Below are 14,161 nucleotides of genomic sequence, written 5' to 3'. Positions count from 1 at the left end.
CTGAACATAGAACTGAGAGCTGCCGGGTGTAACCCAAAAACCAAAATCAAAGTTTTGTGTGCTTGAACACAGCTAAGAATAATGATAGCCCCAGAAGACATCGTGTAATGAATGAAGCTAAGAAAGTGCATACCTTCTGGGTAGGAGAGATAGAAGAGGTAGCTGTCACTCCATCCCCATCTTTCTTTTATTCTTTTTTTGTTTGTTTTTGTTTTTGGGCCATACCCGGCGGTGCTCAGGGGTTACTCCTGGCTGTCTGCTCAGAAATAGCTCCTGGCAGGCACGGGGGACCCTATGGGACACCGGGATTCGATCCAACCACCTTTGGTCCTGGATCGGCTGTTTGCAAGGCAAATGCCACTGTGCTATCTCTCCGAGCCCAATCCCCATCTTTCTATGTAACTTTACCTGATAGTAAGACTTGCCAATTTCCAGGAGGGGTCTTATGGAGGTATCAAGAGGATTATCTCAGGGGCAGGAAGAGGATTTCGGAGAATGGAGTGAGGATTCAGCAGGAGAGAGGCAGGGCTGCTGGCAGGAGAGACCAGGTTGAATGCAGGGCTGAGAATGGATCTGGCTTGAAAGGGTATAATAGGCCACAGGGCCTGAAGAAAGCTGATGTCTCCTGAAACCTGAACACCTGTGAGTCTTTTCCCCGCCGCTCTCCTGAACCTGTAGACCTGACGGCTGGAAAGATTTGCAAGTGCGTGGTCTGTGCTGGAGGAGAAAGGCCTCTACATGTATTTCACCAAAATCCAAGTCTGTTATTCTACACTAGGGCATTTGCCTTGCACACAATCGAACCAGGATGGATAATGGTTCGATTCCCAGGATCCCATATGCTCCCCTGAGCTTATCAGGAGCAATTTCTGAGCAGAGCCAGGAATAACCCCTGAGTGCCACCAGTTGTGATTCAAAATACAAAAACAAAACAAAAAAAATAGCTGGTATTTGGGAGAGTGAGGCCACAGCTCGTGGTGCTCAGGAGTTATTCATTGGTCTGTGCTAAATTTTAACTCCTGGTATATCTCAGGAAAACAACCATATATGGTGCCCTGGATTCACATTGGATCCCGTATCTTACCTCATCTATCTCATGTCTCCTGTTTTACTTGTTTAGGACTTAAAGTGTTTAATTCCATAATCAGAAATACTATGTAGTGTTGGGGCCGGAGAGATAGCATGGAGGTAAGGCGTTTGCCTTTCATGAAGGAGGTCATCGGTTCGAATCCTGTTGCCCCATATAGTTCCCCATGCCTGCCAGGAGCAATTTCTGATCCTGGAGCCAGGAGAAACCCCTGGGAACTTCCGGGTGTGACCCAAAAACCAAAAAGAAATACTATGTAGTGTTGATAAATATATGCCTTAAGATTAACCTTTTATTTTGTTGTTGTTTTTGGTCCACACCCAGTGATGCTCAGAGCTCACTCCTGGCTATGCACTCAGGGGGATCAAACCGAGGTCCATCCTAGGTCAACCGCATGCAAGGCGAATGCCCTACTATTTCACCACTGCTCTGGCCCCAAGACTAATCTTATTCAGTGTTATTTTGTTTTGCTTTTCATCAGGCCAATATCCACTTGCTTGGCTGCAGTGATAACACAGCAGATAGGTCACTTTTCTTGTACATATCTGATGCAGGTTCGATACCCCGGATCCAATTTGGTCTCAAAAGTCAGCCAGGCATAAAACTTGGGCAACAATAGGTCTGGCCCCAAAACATTTTCTTGTTGCTCAAGCTTTACGCTGTGTTTGGAAGTGGCTTCTACTGCAGCAGGTGGGACCATGAAACGTCAAGGACTGAAAATGGGCCTCTCTCTCTCTCTCTCTCACACACACACACACACACACACATAAATACAAAAATATATACAGCATGCATTCAACTTTTGGCGATATTTTCCAGTTCAACAACTGTTAATGTATTTTTCTTTTCTTTTTTTTTCGGGGGGGGAATCACACCCGGTTGTGCTCAGGAGTTCCTCCTGGCTGTCCATTCAAAAATCGCTCCTGGGAGGCTCGGGGGACAATATGGGTTGCCAGGATTCGAACCACCATCCTCTGCATGCAAGGCTAACGCACTACCTTCATGCCGTCTCTTCGGCCCCATTAATGTACTTTTCTAATATCAGTTACTTAAAACATATTTTGCTTATTGCGAGAGAGATACTCGCCTTGCACACAGCCAACCTAGATTTGACTCTCAGCTCCTCATATGATTCTCTCAAAAGTGCTAGGAGGGCCCGGAGAGATAGCACAGTGGTGTTTGCCTTGCAAGCAGCCGATTAGGACCAAAGGTGGTTGGTTCAAATCCCGGTATCCCATATGGCCCCCCATGCCTGCCAGGAGCTATTTCTGAGCAGACAGCCAGGAGGAACCCCTGAGCACCGCCAAGTGTGGCCCAAAAACCAAAAAAAAAAAAAAAAAAACGTGGTAGGAGTGATCCCTGAGCACAACCCTGACCATCGCCAGATTTGGCCCCCTAAGTAATTTTTAACTCCTCGGATGTAAATCCTGTATATTTATTATGAAAATCCTCTAGTAGATAAAGGGCTTCAAGTTGAGACAGGTTATGTATGTGACATAAATCATTATTGGTAGAGACATGAGGCAGTGGTACTGGAGAGAAAGGACACCTGTCAGAGATCTTTCCTTGCACACAGGGCCAGCCCTAGGTTAGATCCCCAAACACATAAGGTTCCAGAAGTCCCACAGGAGTACAAAGGCAGAAACTGAGTAAATTGGGTCTGGCCTAAAAACAAAATGTAAAGCAAAAGGGAAGAGAAAGATCACATTTCAGAGAAGGGGTAGGCAATTCTGTGAAAGAAATCTAACTTTTCTTTAAAAATTTTTCTTTCTTTCTTTTTTTTGGGCCACACCCGGCTTTGCTCAGGGGTTACTCCTGGCTGGCTGTGCAGAAATAGCTCCTGGCAGGCACGGGGGACCATATGGGACACCAGGATTAGAACCAACCACCTTTGGTCCTGGATCGGCTGCTTGCAAGGCAAACTCCGCTGTGCTATCTCTCCAGGACCTAAAAAATATTCTGGGGCTCGAGCAGTGGCGCTAGAGGTAAGTTGTCGTCCCTTGCAAGCGCTAGCCTAGTACAGACCACGGTTCGATCCCTGGCCTTCCATATGGTCCCTCAAGCCAGGAGCAATTTCTGTGCTTATACCCAGGAGAACTCTGAGCATCACCAGGTGTCCCCCCCCAAAAAAAAATGCTTTTATTCTGTATCCTTCAGACCCTAGTTCTTTACTTGTAGAATCATAACATGCAATTTAAGAGACATTTTATTTTATTGGTTTTTGGTCACACCTGGCAGTGCTCAGGGGTTCCTCCTGGCTCTATGCTCAGAAATTGCTCCTGGCAGGGCTGGAGAGATAGCATGGAGGTAAGGCATTTGCCTTTCATGAAGAAGGACGGTGGTTCAAATCCTGGCATCTCATCTGGTCCCCTGTGCCTGCCAGGGGCGATTTCTGAGAATACAGCCAGGAGTAACACCTGAGCACTGCCAGGTGTGACCCAAAAACCAAAAATCAAAGAAAAAAAGAAAAGAAAAGAAAAAAAGAAATCGCTCCTGGCAGGCTTGAAGGACCATATGGGATGTCGAGATTCGAACCACCATCCTTCTGCTTGCAAGGCTAACTCCTTAGCCTATGCTATCTCTCTGGACTCTTGAGAGACAATTTACTTATTTATTTTTTGTTTTGGGGTCACACCTGGCAGCGCTCAGGTACTACTCCTGGCTATGTGCTCAGAAATCGCTTCTGGCAGGCTCGACGGACCATATGGGATGCCGGGATTCAAACCACCGTCCTTCTGCTTGCAAGGCAAACTCCTTACCTCCGTGCTATCTCTCCAGCCTCTTGAGAGACATTTTAAACATATTGCACAGCTCCTGACCTGCTCAGCTCCATTTGGCAGCCGAGAACCACCCCAACAATAACAGGTTGTACATGTCAGCAGAGGTAAGTTGTATCCTCACATGAAAGGAAAAGCCTGATGCCTGCTGTGTGCTTAGGCATTCGGAAGACATTTTAAATGGCCTTTGTTCAGCTCCTTCCTTGTTCAGCTGCATTTGGTGGCTGAGATCCATTCCAGCAATAAAAGCTTGTGCTCTTCAGCAGAGGAAGACTATTGCCCACGAATGGTGGAGCCAGAGGAGCTTGGCCTCTCTGCTTTGCTTCGTGGCCATGCTCATCTTTAGTCAATGAACTCCAGTACAACCAATAGAAAACTACAAGCGTGAAAATGAGGAAACAATGCAGGACAACACCATGCATAGAAAATGAAGATGGCGGGGCCGGACAAATGGCACAGCGGTAGGGAGTTTCCCTTGCATTGCAGAAGAATGGTGGTTCGAATCCCAGCATCCCATATGGTCCCCCAAGCCTTCCAGGGGTGATTTCTGAGCATAGAGCCAGGAGTAGCCCCTGAGCATTCCAGGTGTGACCAAAAAAACAAAAAATAAATTAAAGATGGCAGCCCTGATGACTTGAAATGTGCTATCTATTTAGTCTCTCAGAAAAGGAGTTCAGAGAAGAAATATGGGGATCCTCATAGAAATCAAAGAAGGCATGGATTGAGCTGAACGAATCACAAATAAGAATCAAGAGGATGAGGCCAGAGAGATAGCATGGAGGTAAGGCATTTGCCTTTCATGCAGAAAGATGGTGGTTCGAATCCTGGCATCCCATATACTCCCCTGAACCTGCTGGGGAGATTTCTGAGCACAGAGCCAGGAGTAATCCCTGAGCGTTGCTGAGTGTGACCCAAAAACAAAAACAAAATAATAAAGAATCAAGAGGGTATGAATATATAAATAAAATAACTTCAAATGGAAATAAACAAGATTGAAAAACAGTAGATAAAATGAAAACCTCCTTGGGAAGTCTCTCTAACAGAGAAACTGAGGACAGAATTAGTGAGCTGGAAGATGAGATGCAACAAAAAAAGATTGGGAATGAACCTTAAAGCAAATAATCAGACAATGGAGAAAACATCCTCAAAGAATGTGAACAAACAAAAATAGAAATCACACAATTCTAAACATAGATTCTATAAAATATAAAATATCTAGTTGAGGGGCCGGAGAGATAGCATGGAGGTAAGGCATGTGCCTTTCATGCAGAAGGACAGTGGTTCGAATCCTGGCATCCCTTAGGGTCCCCTGAGCCTGCCAGGAGTGACCCCTGAGAGCTGCCGGGTGTGACCCCAAAATAAAACGAATCAAAATCTAGTTGAGGTCACTTAGGTCAAATTGTTAATAAATTGATTCCTAGGCTCAAACAGAGAAGTCTCGCTTTTTTTCTACAATTTTCATTTCAGACTAGAACAATAATGTCCTTTCTCAAGAGTGTGTTTTGTTTTGTTTTTTTTTTTTTTTTTTTGGTTTTTGGGCCACACCCAGTGATGCTCAGGGGTTACTCCTGGCTATGCGCTCAGAAGTCGCTCCTGGCTTGGGGGACCATATGGGACACCGGGGGATCAAACCGCGGTTCATCCAAGGCTAGCGCTGGCAAGGCAGGCACCTTACCTCTAGCGCCACCGCCCGGCCCTTGTTTTGTTTTTTGCTGCCTGTATAAATTTTCCTCAAGTTTTATGTGTTCTAAGTTTTTTTTTTGTTTGTTTTTTGGGCCACACCCATTTGATACGCAGGGGTTACTCCTGGCTATGCGCTCAGAAATTGCCCCTGGCTTGGGGGGACCATATGGGACGCCGGGGGATCGAACTGTGGTCCATCTTACGCTAGCGCTTGCAAGGCAGACACCTTACCTCTAGCGCCCCCTTCCTGGACCCATGTGTTCTAATTCTTATTTTTTTATTATGTTCCCTGTTATATGTACCAGAACTCATTCAGAACAATGAGTCCTGAGTTGCAAAATAGGATATTGTGGGCCCATGAGCGCTGCCGGGTGTGACCCAAAAACAAAGAAAAATGGCCCGATTCTCCTCAAACCCTTGGAATTAAGGCATGAGACTCCAAATCTCATGGAGACATTGTATTTCCCCCAATGGGGGCTGAGATGCTGAACATAGTGGAAAGTGCCTTCCTTTATGACCAGACTAGAGGTTACATTCCAGATTTCAAGGCCCACACAGAGCATTGTGCTTAGACATGCAGTGTATAGAGATGATGTACACAACAATATCTCTAGAGATAGCAATGATTGGGAATTCACATTTGATCTACCAACAGAATAGGGTTGCTCTTTACTGTGGTGGCCTGGAAGTGAGATTAAAACAACACTCAACATTTATAAACCAAGTTCAGTCTTCTTGAAGAGCATAGAGATTTAATAAAAATATATCCAGTCAGTAACCTGAAAACAAATTGTTTCTAATTTTAAAAAATAAAAGCAAATAGAGAGAGGAACTTGTTGGAACAATCCTCTCATTCTAACATTAATGCTGCCTATTTCAGAATCAAATAAAAATAATCTGGATATTTCTAAGGGCCGGAGAGATAGATCTATTCTTACCTAATTGCAACCTTGTCGTCTTTATACCCTTTGTCCTTAAGAAAAACTAAATGAACAAAAATGTTTTTAATTCATTTCCAATCATGGCAAAGAACAGCACACAAGTAATCAACTATGGGCTATGTTGAAAAGGTTGAATACTGGGGCCGGCGTGGTGGTGCTAGAGGTAAGGTGTCTGCCTTGCCTGCACTACCCTTGGATAGACCATGGTTCAATCCCCCGGTGTCCCATATGGTCCCCCCAAGCCAGGGGCAATTTCTGAGCACACAGACACTAGTAAATCCTGAGCATCACCGGGTGTGGCCCCCCCAAAAAAAAGAAAAAGAAAAGAAAAGGTTGAATACTGTGTTCCATATCAGGACCTCCTTCATTAGTGCTCACCCCTGTGTTGAGAGCCAGAAGGGACACGACCACGGAATAGTCTCTTCTGATTATTTGCATCAGGGAAAACAACTCCTCAGATAGCAGGAATTATCAGCATTTTCTGAGTCTATATTATCGGAGTTTAATCCACACACATTTCTACCTTTGTGCATTAGCAAGAAAACTTTTACTATGAGTTGATATTCATGTGTTAGTTGTTGTTGAATTAAATAAATTATGATGGGGCTGGATGGCGGTGGATGGCGATGGATTTCTCTCTGCCATCCCAGGCCACGTGGCTCCGCAACCCCATCCAGCCAGCGGGTCTGGATTTAAAGGAAGCGACGGGTATTGAACTCACTCACAGGCAGACATCAGGAAGCATCATCTTTATTCATGCCCTATTCACCACATGTGTGTGGCCTACTCATAACCTTTCAAGCACTAGTTATTCTTAGCCCTGCATCTTATAATTCAGCCATCTTCCTTTGGCCTCCATCCTGGTCAAAGACCAAAAGAGGCAAAGAACCTAAAACCCGCGAGCGCAGCAGAACAGAGAGCCTAATCCCAAGGCTTCAGGGTTTATCTACCTATTCCAAGACCACTCCCCAGAATGGGAGGGGTCTTGCAGGTAAGGTAACACCTAATATCCGGTTCCCAAGACCCCTCCCAGAAATGGGTGGGTCTCAGGTAGCTACACCTAAAACCAGGGTCTCAGATAGGTACACCTACATTTCCCCCTTTTCTGAAATATAAAGACCCTTTTGTAATTCTGACTCCACCTTTAGCCAAAGGTGGGTTAATATTTTCATGCACCAACGTAATAGAGTGAAAATTAATATACCAGCCCTTTAGAAAAACATAGCATTTTTGCAAAATATACTCTACACCTGTAACTTAATATTTTCTTAATGCTTTTTTACCAAGCACTGTTCTGGAACTTTCATGTTCCTATACTTTTAAACTATATTGGGGGAACTTTCTGTTCCTATTAACCTTTCCTACACACAAGTACTACAGCATAAATGCATAACATACATTTTAAAAACAGGCTACGTACATTAAAATACACACGGTAAAACATTTTGCAATAGAAAATATTAACTGGAAAACAAAACACATTTAAATTATAAAGAAAATGACTTAATTAAGACAAAGATGCAGGCGGTTAGAAATCAGATCTTAAATGGGCTAAGCTGTATTACCTCCCTATTTTTTTTAAACCAGCAACTAACTAAAACTTATTCCATCACCAACTATGAGTGAAATATATGACTACCCGCTTAGTCCCTACACTTAAAATCGTAAGTCCAGATGATTAATTTGTCCCACGCTGATCTCACCACGTGGCTTCTGTAAACTTTGTGCAGGCCGGGTTTGCTCGCGCCATTTCACCTTTGTGGTCTGGATGGTGGAGCCGAGCCGCCGCTTTTGGGTTGAATAGGAGCTTTTCGCCGCTTCTTTGCTGCTGGACGGGCTTCACCGCTGCCTTTTCTTCCCTCCGGGTGCACTTTGGAAGCAGCTTATGGCCCACATCTTCACAGGGCGCTTTTGGATGGGGCATTTTGGAAGCAGCTTATGGCCCACATCTTCACAGGGCGCTTTTGGATGTCCAGAGTTCTAAGTGATTTAAACTAAAAGTTCAGTCCAAAATTTCCAAAGCTGAAATCCAAATTCAAGCTGAAGGTTGTTCTCAGAAAATCAGTCCACTTTAAATAGAGTCTTTTTTCTCCTCCATTTCCAATTTAAACTTTTAATCAATTTTTGAGGAGGCCGAGGTTTTTGTTTCTTGTAACAAAGTTTCAGTTCTGGGCCTGGGCCTGGGCTGGAGGTGATGCAAGCTTCCACCTCCCTTGTTTCAATGGCCTTTGAGCCCCCAGATGGGGTGTCGGCCATCTTTGAAAATTGTTGCACGTGGCCCAGGGTTTTGGGCTCAGTGCGCCCGAAAAGATCAAAAATGAAACTGAAAAGCAGAAATCTCACCATTATTGCTGTTTCCTTGGGTCCAGGATTCAAATCACAGTTCAAGCGCCATTATGTTGAATTAAATAAATAATGATGGGGCCGGATGGCGGTGGATGGCGATGGATTTCTCTCTGCCATCCCAGGCCACGTGGCTCCGCAACCCCATCCAACCGGCAGGTCTGGGGTTCAAGGAAGTGATGGGTATTGAACTCACTCACAGGCAGCCATCAGGAAGCATCATCTTTATTCATGCCCTATTCACCACATGTGTGTGGCCTACTCATAACCTTTCAAGCACTAGTTATTCTTAGCCCTGCATCTTATAATTCAGCCATCTTCCTTTGGCCTCCATCCTGGTCAAAGACCAAAAGAGGCAAAGAACCTAAAACCCGCGAGCGCAGCAGGGCAGAGAGCCTAATCCCAAGGCTCCAGGGTTTATCTACCTATTCCATGACCACTCCCCAGAATGGGAGGGGTCTTGCAGGTAAGGTTACACCTAATATCCAGTTCCCAAGACCCCTCCCAGAAATGGGAGGGTCTCAGGTAGCTACATCTAAAACCAGGGTCTCAGATAGGTACACCTACAAGTTATAAATGAGAAAGATAATGTCACATCCCAAGATTTAGGATTCAATGGTCATCTCAGAATTGTTTGATGTAGAAGTCACTGGTGAGGAAGGATATCAGGTGAATAGGGCATTCACAAGGAAGCATGCATGAGCCACTTCGATAAGTCAGTTTTGATTATATTTTTGACTGTTTATTTTGGAGGGAAATGGATATCATATTAGGGACTGTAATTATGGACTATGTCAGCCTATTCAGTGGTATGGGAGAGGGGCTTAAAACAGGGTTGTGCTTCTATATTTAATGAAGAAGGGCTAAGGGAATTAGGGAAAGCTGTATGTTAAACAATGTCATGTGCTTTAGGTGGTTATCTATAGTAAGCAGAGTATGTCTGGAGTGTCTTTTGACAACTGTTCTATGTGCATGCTTGTTACTACATATTCTTGAGCTGAAACTTGGAAGTAGACAGCAGAGAGTGGAGAAGACACTTTATGACTGTGGTCATGGCCACTTTTATAGTATCATATATTTAGGAAGTTGTCAGTATCAAGGATGTGAGAAATATTCAGTCTCTGTAATTGTCCATGTGCTCTGACTGCATACCTAGTTTTCAGCATCCAAGCTGAGTTTTTCTTAACAATTTTCACCTATCTCAAATCTAGGACATCAATCTTTGCAATGAACATACTTAGTTAGAAGAGCTCAGGGTGCCTATTTTCTGAGATAGGGGAACTGGGTCTTTTTAATCCTGGGCATTGATAAGTCTAGGTTGATACCATATTTCACACAAGTATGATATATCAAATATATATGTCACATCTAATAGAACCTCTGTGTAGCACAAACTCAAAATGAAGATACATATATACACACTAGTGAATTTCGGAATTGACAGCGACAAGTTATGGAATTATCTTAACACATTTTCATCATGGAGAATTTTTTTTAGAGATTTCTAGAAGTCTCTTTCTCAGTTGATGTTTTACGATTTTCAATTTGCACAAATTATGGCTTCTACATTTTATGGGAAGTGTCATACCTAGTGGTGCTCAGGGATTATTTCTGGCTCTGCACTCATAAATTGCTCTTGGCAGGTGCAGGGATGATATGGGATGCCTGAAATAGAAATCTGGTCTATCCTGCATCGGTCGCATGCAAGGCAAACACCCTACTGCTGTGCAATCTCTCTGGCCTAGACTTCACCATTTTTATTTAGTTAAAGAAACGTGAGTTACAAAGTAATAGATAATTGGGTTTTGTGCCTATAAAACTTCATCTATCCCAATATCAGCATCAACGCCCATCACCTGTGTTAGTAATTATAATCTTTCATTTTCCCGCTGTTTTTTGGTTTGTTTTAGTTTGCTTTGGTTTGGTTTTTGGGTCACACCCGGCAGAGCTCTGGAGTTACTCCTGATTCTACCTTAGAAATCGCTCTTGGAAGGCTGAGGGGATCATATGGGGTGCCAAGATTAGAAGCAACAGCTTCTGCATGCAAGGCAAACACCTTACCTCCAGGCTATCTCTCCCCACACCACCCCTGCTTTTTGATAACTGTTGTCATGATACAGCATTGCTAGCTTTCTATTAACTCTGTGAGGCCAGTTGAAGGTAAGAAGTGAAAACTCACACAGGGAGAAGAAATGGCTCTATAGGACACTAAGAACATCCACGTGTCTCTGTGGCCCACCAGAGGACACTGAAGTCCACAAAATTTTCCCAGAATACACTTCAAATAAAGTTGGCCCTAACATTAATTTCTGAGACAGTGTGACAATCCAGATTGTGTGTTATCTGAGTGTAAAAGAAATCTTAGAGAGAGGCACCTATGCTTCATGAGAAGATGGCAGGGCTGCTGATACCTCATGAATCCCTTGTGAAGTTTCTGGATGCGCATCTAGGGCTCATATATTTCTACTAAAATCTTGTATATATTTTTGATTCTCATGGACACATTGTTTTTTTTTTTATCAACTGAGCAATGTGCTGAAAAATCACTCCTGGCTGTTGTTGAATAGCAAAGGTGACATGGCAGATCACTCCTGGTTGGCTATATGCAGGCAAGCATCTTTCTATATTCTAACTTATGACTCATGATTTATTTAATTTATATAACTTAAACCAACTACAAACATGACTCATAATTTACTGAAGCCTATATTAAATTTATGTTTCAGTTATTTAGCACCAGTAGAAGTATAGATTTCTTTCCCTGGAACACATCTTTTCCTTTATTATTTTTATATAGTAATGTCCACAAGGAGGCTACCAGGGCCATGTCTGTGCCTGGTGCCAGGTGCAGGAGCAGGGTAGAGTCCTGCCTGGACATGTGCAGCAGTGGGAATGGGGTGGGTGGAGAGCTGCAGCTCTGACCTCCTGGTTGGAGGGGAAGCTGCAGTTCGTTCTCTGGTCGGTAGAGAGCACCACTACCAGGAGAGATGAAAACTTACGGCAATTTTGGGATAGAAATGCAAAATCCAGATTGTGGCTAATCCTATGTCAAAATCCACCTGTGTCCTAAGGGGGAAAATATATATATATATATATGTGTGTGTGTGTGTGTGTGTGTGTGTGTGTGTGTGTATACATATATGTATATATATGAACATCCTTATAAATGACTGTGTGCTACTTACACATTTTACTCTTATTCTGTCCCAGGTAAGTTTCCAAACAAGATACAGCTGCAGTCATTTGGTACATTATGCTCAATGTGTTCATAAAAAGATACATGGTGAATTATTCTGTTTTGCTTTGTTTTGGGGGCTATATCCAGCAGTACTCAGGGATTACTCTTGGCTCTGCTCTCCATTCTTGGGGCTCAAGAGACCATAAAGTATGCCTGGAGTCAAACTCAGCGTGGCCACATCAAGGCAAACCTCCTACTTGCTATGGTATCACTCCACGCCCATATGTTGTTTGAATTATAATTAGAAATTATATGACTTCCTTCACACTAATGACAGGAGTGGTGGATGGTCTGGTCAGTGGATCTATATGAGGGAAGTTGCTTGCAGAAAATTCTGGTAAGGGAGCTGGAGAGATAGCATGGAGGTAGGTCATTTCCCTTGCATGCAGAAGGATGGTTGTTCAAATGCCGACATCCCATATGATTCCCCTGAGCCTGCCAGGAGCAATTATTGAGAATCGAGCCACAAATAACCCCTGAGCTCTGCCGGGTCTAAATCAAAACCAAAAACCAAAACCAAAACAAAAAAAAGTAAAAAGAAAATTCTGATAAATGATGTCATAGTGTCCCCAAACAACAGATATATGTTAGAGCCAGGAGAATACAACAGATAGGGCATTTGCCTGATGTGCAGTCAACACAGGTTCAATCCCTGGCAGCCCATATGTTTCCCTGAACACTGACACGAGTAATTTCTGAGTGCAGAGCGAGGTTGTATGCTTCAAAAAGCAAAGTAAAACATAATTGCAAAGACTACTTTCAGGGAACATTTCTACAGTGTGTAACTAGAGAAGTTTCTCTGATCATGTAGAGCACCTGAAACCATGAGGAGGAGGCAGAGCGTCCTCTTCTGAGCGTGAAGCCGGGTCTAGTTGTCGCTTCTGTGGCTGCCTTTGGCCATCAATGATCGTTCTTCCTTTCCTCTGGAAGGGGTAGAGCAGGGGTCTCAAACTAGCGGCCCGCGGGCCATTTGCTGCCCTCCGAACAACATTTTATGGCCCTTCCCTAGAGGAATCTTTTTTTGTTTTGTTTTGTTTTAGTTGTTTGGGTCACACACACCCCAATGTTCAAGGCTTACTACTGACTTCATACTCAAAGATCACCCCCAACTTTGCCTCCTGCGGCCCCCAGATAAATTGAGTTTGAGATCCATGGGGTAGAGGGAGAGGATGCAGTCTAAATGGCATTTTAAAAATTCTTTGAAATATAAAATCCATAATTGCAAGTGTTTGTGTCTCTCATTTTGCTATGATTTTTTAGACTTGCTAATTATTTTACACACTCAAAACAGCTTAAAAATGTCCTGAAAAGTCCAAGTAGTTCAAACCTGTGTCTAAAATAAAAACCCAAGGTCAGAGACAGAAAGAAATAAATTTTCTGCACAGAGGCTGGCAGGGAAACTGGGATAATTGATCATGATATTCGGGCACTGTTAAAAGGAGTATATAGAGAAAATTAGATAGGACACTTCAAAACTGTCATGGTCACATTTACAGTGCCCCTTGTGTTAAAAATCCGTGTGTGTCAGAGATCTGTGAAATCCTGATCTTAGGTGTATCTATCCCTTTGCAAGGAGATGACCATGGCCATCACAAACACAATATTCGAGGTGCCCAGAAGGGCTAGCAACATCCAGAAACAGGCCATTGAAAATCTCAGGGTTTCCTTCCCTCAATAAACCCAGGATCAATCACTGCATGTTGAGGCTACTTGGGGTCTTATATCTCCTTTCAAACTTTACTAAAAAAATTCGAATTATATGTCCCTAAGTTATGGGGTACTTTAAAATCTGGAAGTAAAGGCATGAAAATACACTTTATTTCCCTCAAAATAAATTAAAGTACCCAGAAACAACTGCAGAGATGATTCAGAGAGTTATCCCAGATGACAGGACCTTCCTCTTGCAGACAGCCAATGCTGGTAACAATGCTCAGCATACCACATGATCCCCAGGATGTTAAAATTAATCTCACAGTGCAAAGCAGCCTAGGAAATGCCCCTATAGAGCTGGCCCGAAATACTTGTTTGACGATTTCAAACATGTTTGTGTTATTTTAATTTTTTTTGTGGTTTTTGGGTCACACCCGGCAGT

General features: G+C 43.4%; 1 protein-coding gene, 1 non-coding gene and 1 pseudogene across 2 annotated transcripts in view; 2 read left to right on the top strand and 1 right to left on the bottom strand.

Moving 5' to 3' along the window:
• Nucleotides 1-14,161, top strand: part of LOC126000521 (zinc finger protein 688-like) — a 431,160-nt gene that overhangs the window by 26,985 nt on the left and 390,014 nt on the right. The window lies entirely within an intron of this gene.
• Nucleotides 5,829-5,948, bottom strand: LOC126000546 (uncharacterized; annotated as a pseudogene).
• Nucleotides 12,819-13,028, top strand: LOC126000529 (small nucleolar RNA U3). Its single transcript, XR_007492782.1, has one exon. It is a non-coding gene; the product is annotated as a small nucleolar RNA U3 (small nucleolar RNA).

Source organism: Suncus etruscus (genome assembly GCF_024139225.1).
Source record: "Suncus etruscus isolate mSunEtr1 chromosome X unlocalized genomic scaffold, mSunEtr1.pri.cur SUPER_X_unloc_1, whole genome shotgun sequence".
NCBI lineage: Eukaryota > Metazoa > Chordata > Mammalia > Eulipotyphla > Soricidae > Suncus > Suncus etruscus.
Note: the sequence above shows the minus strand (reverse complement) of the source record. Positions and strands in the feature narration are given on the sequence as shown.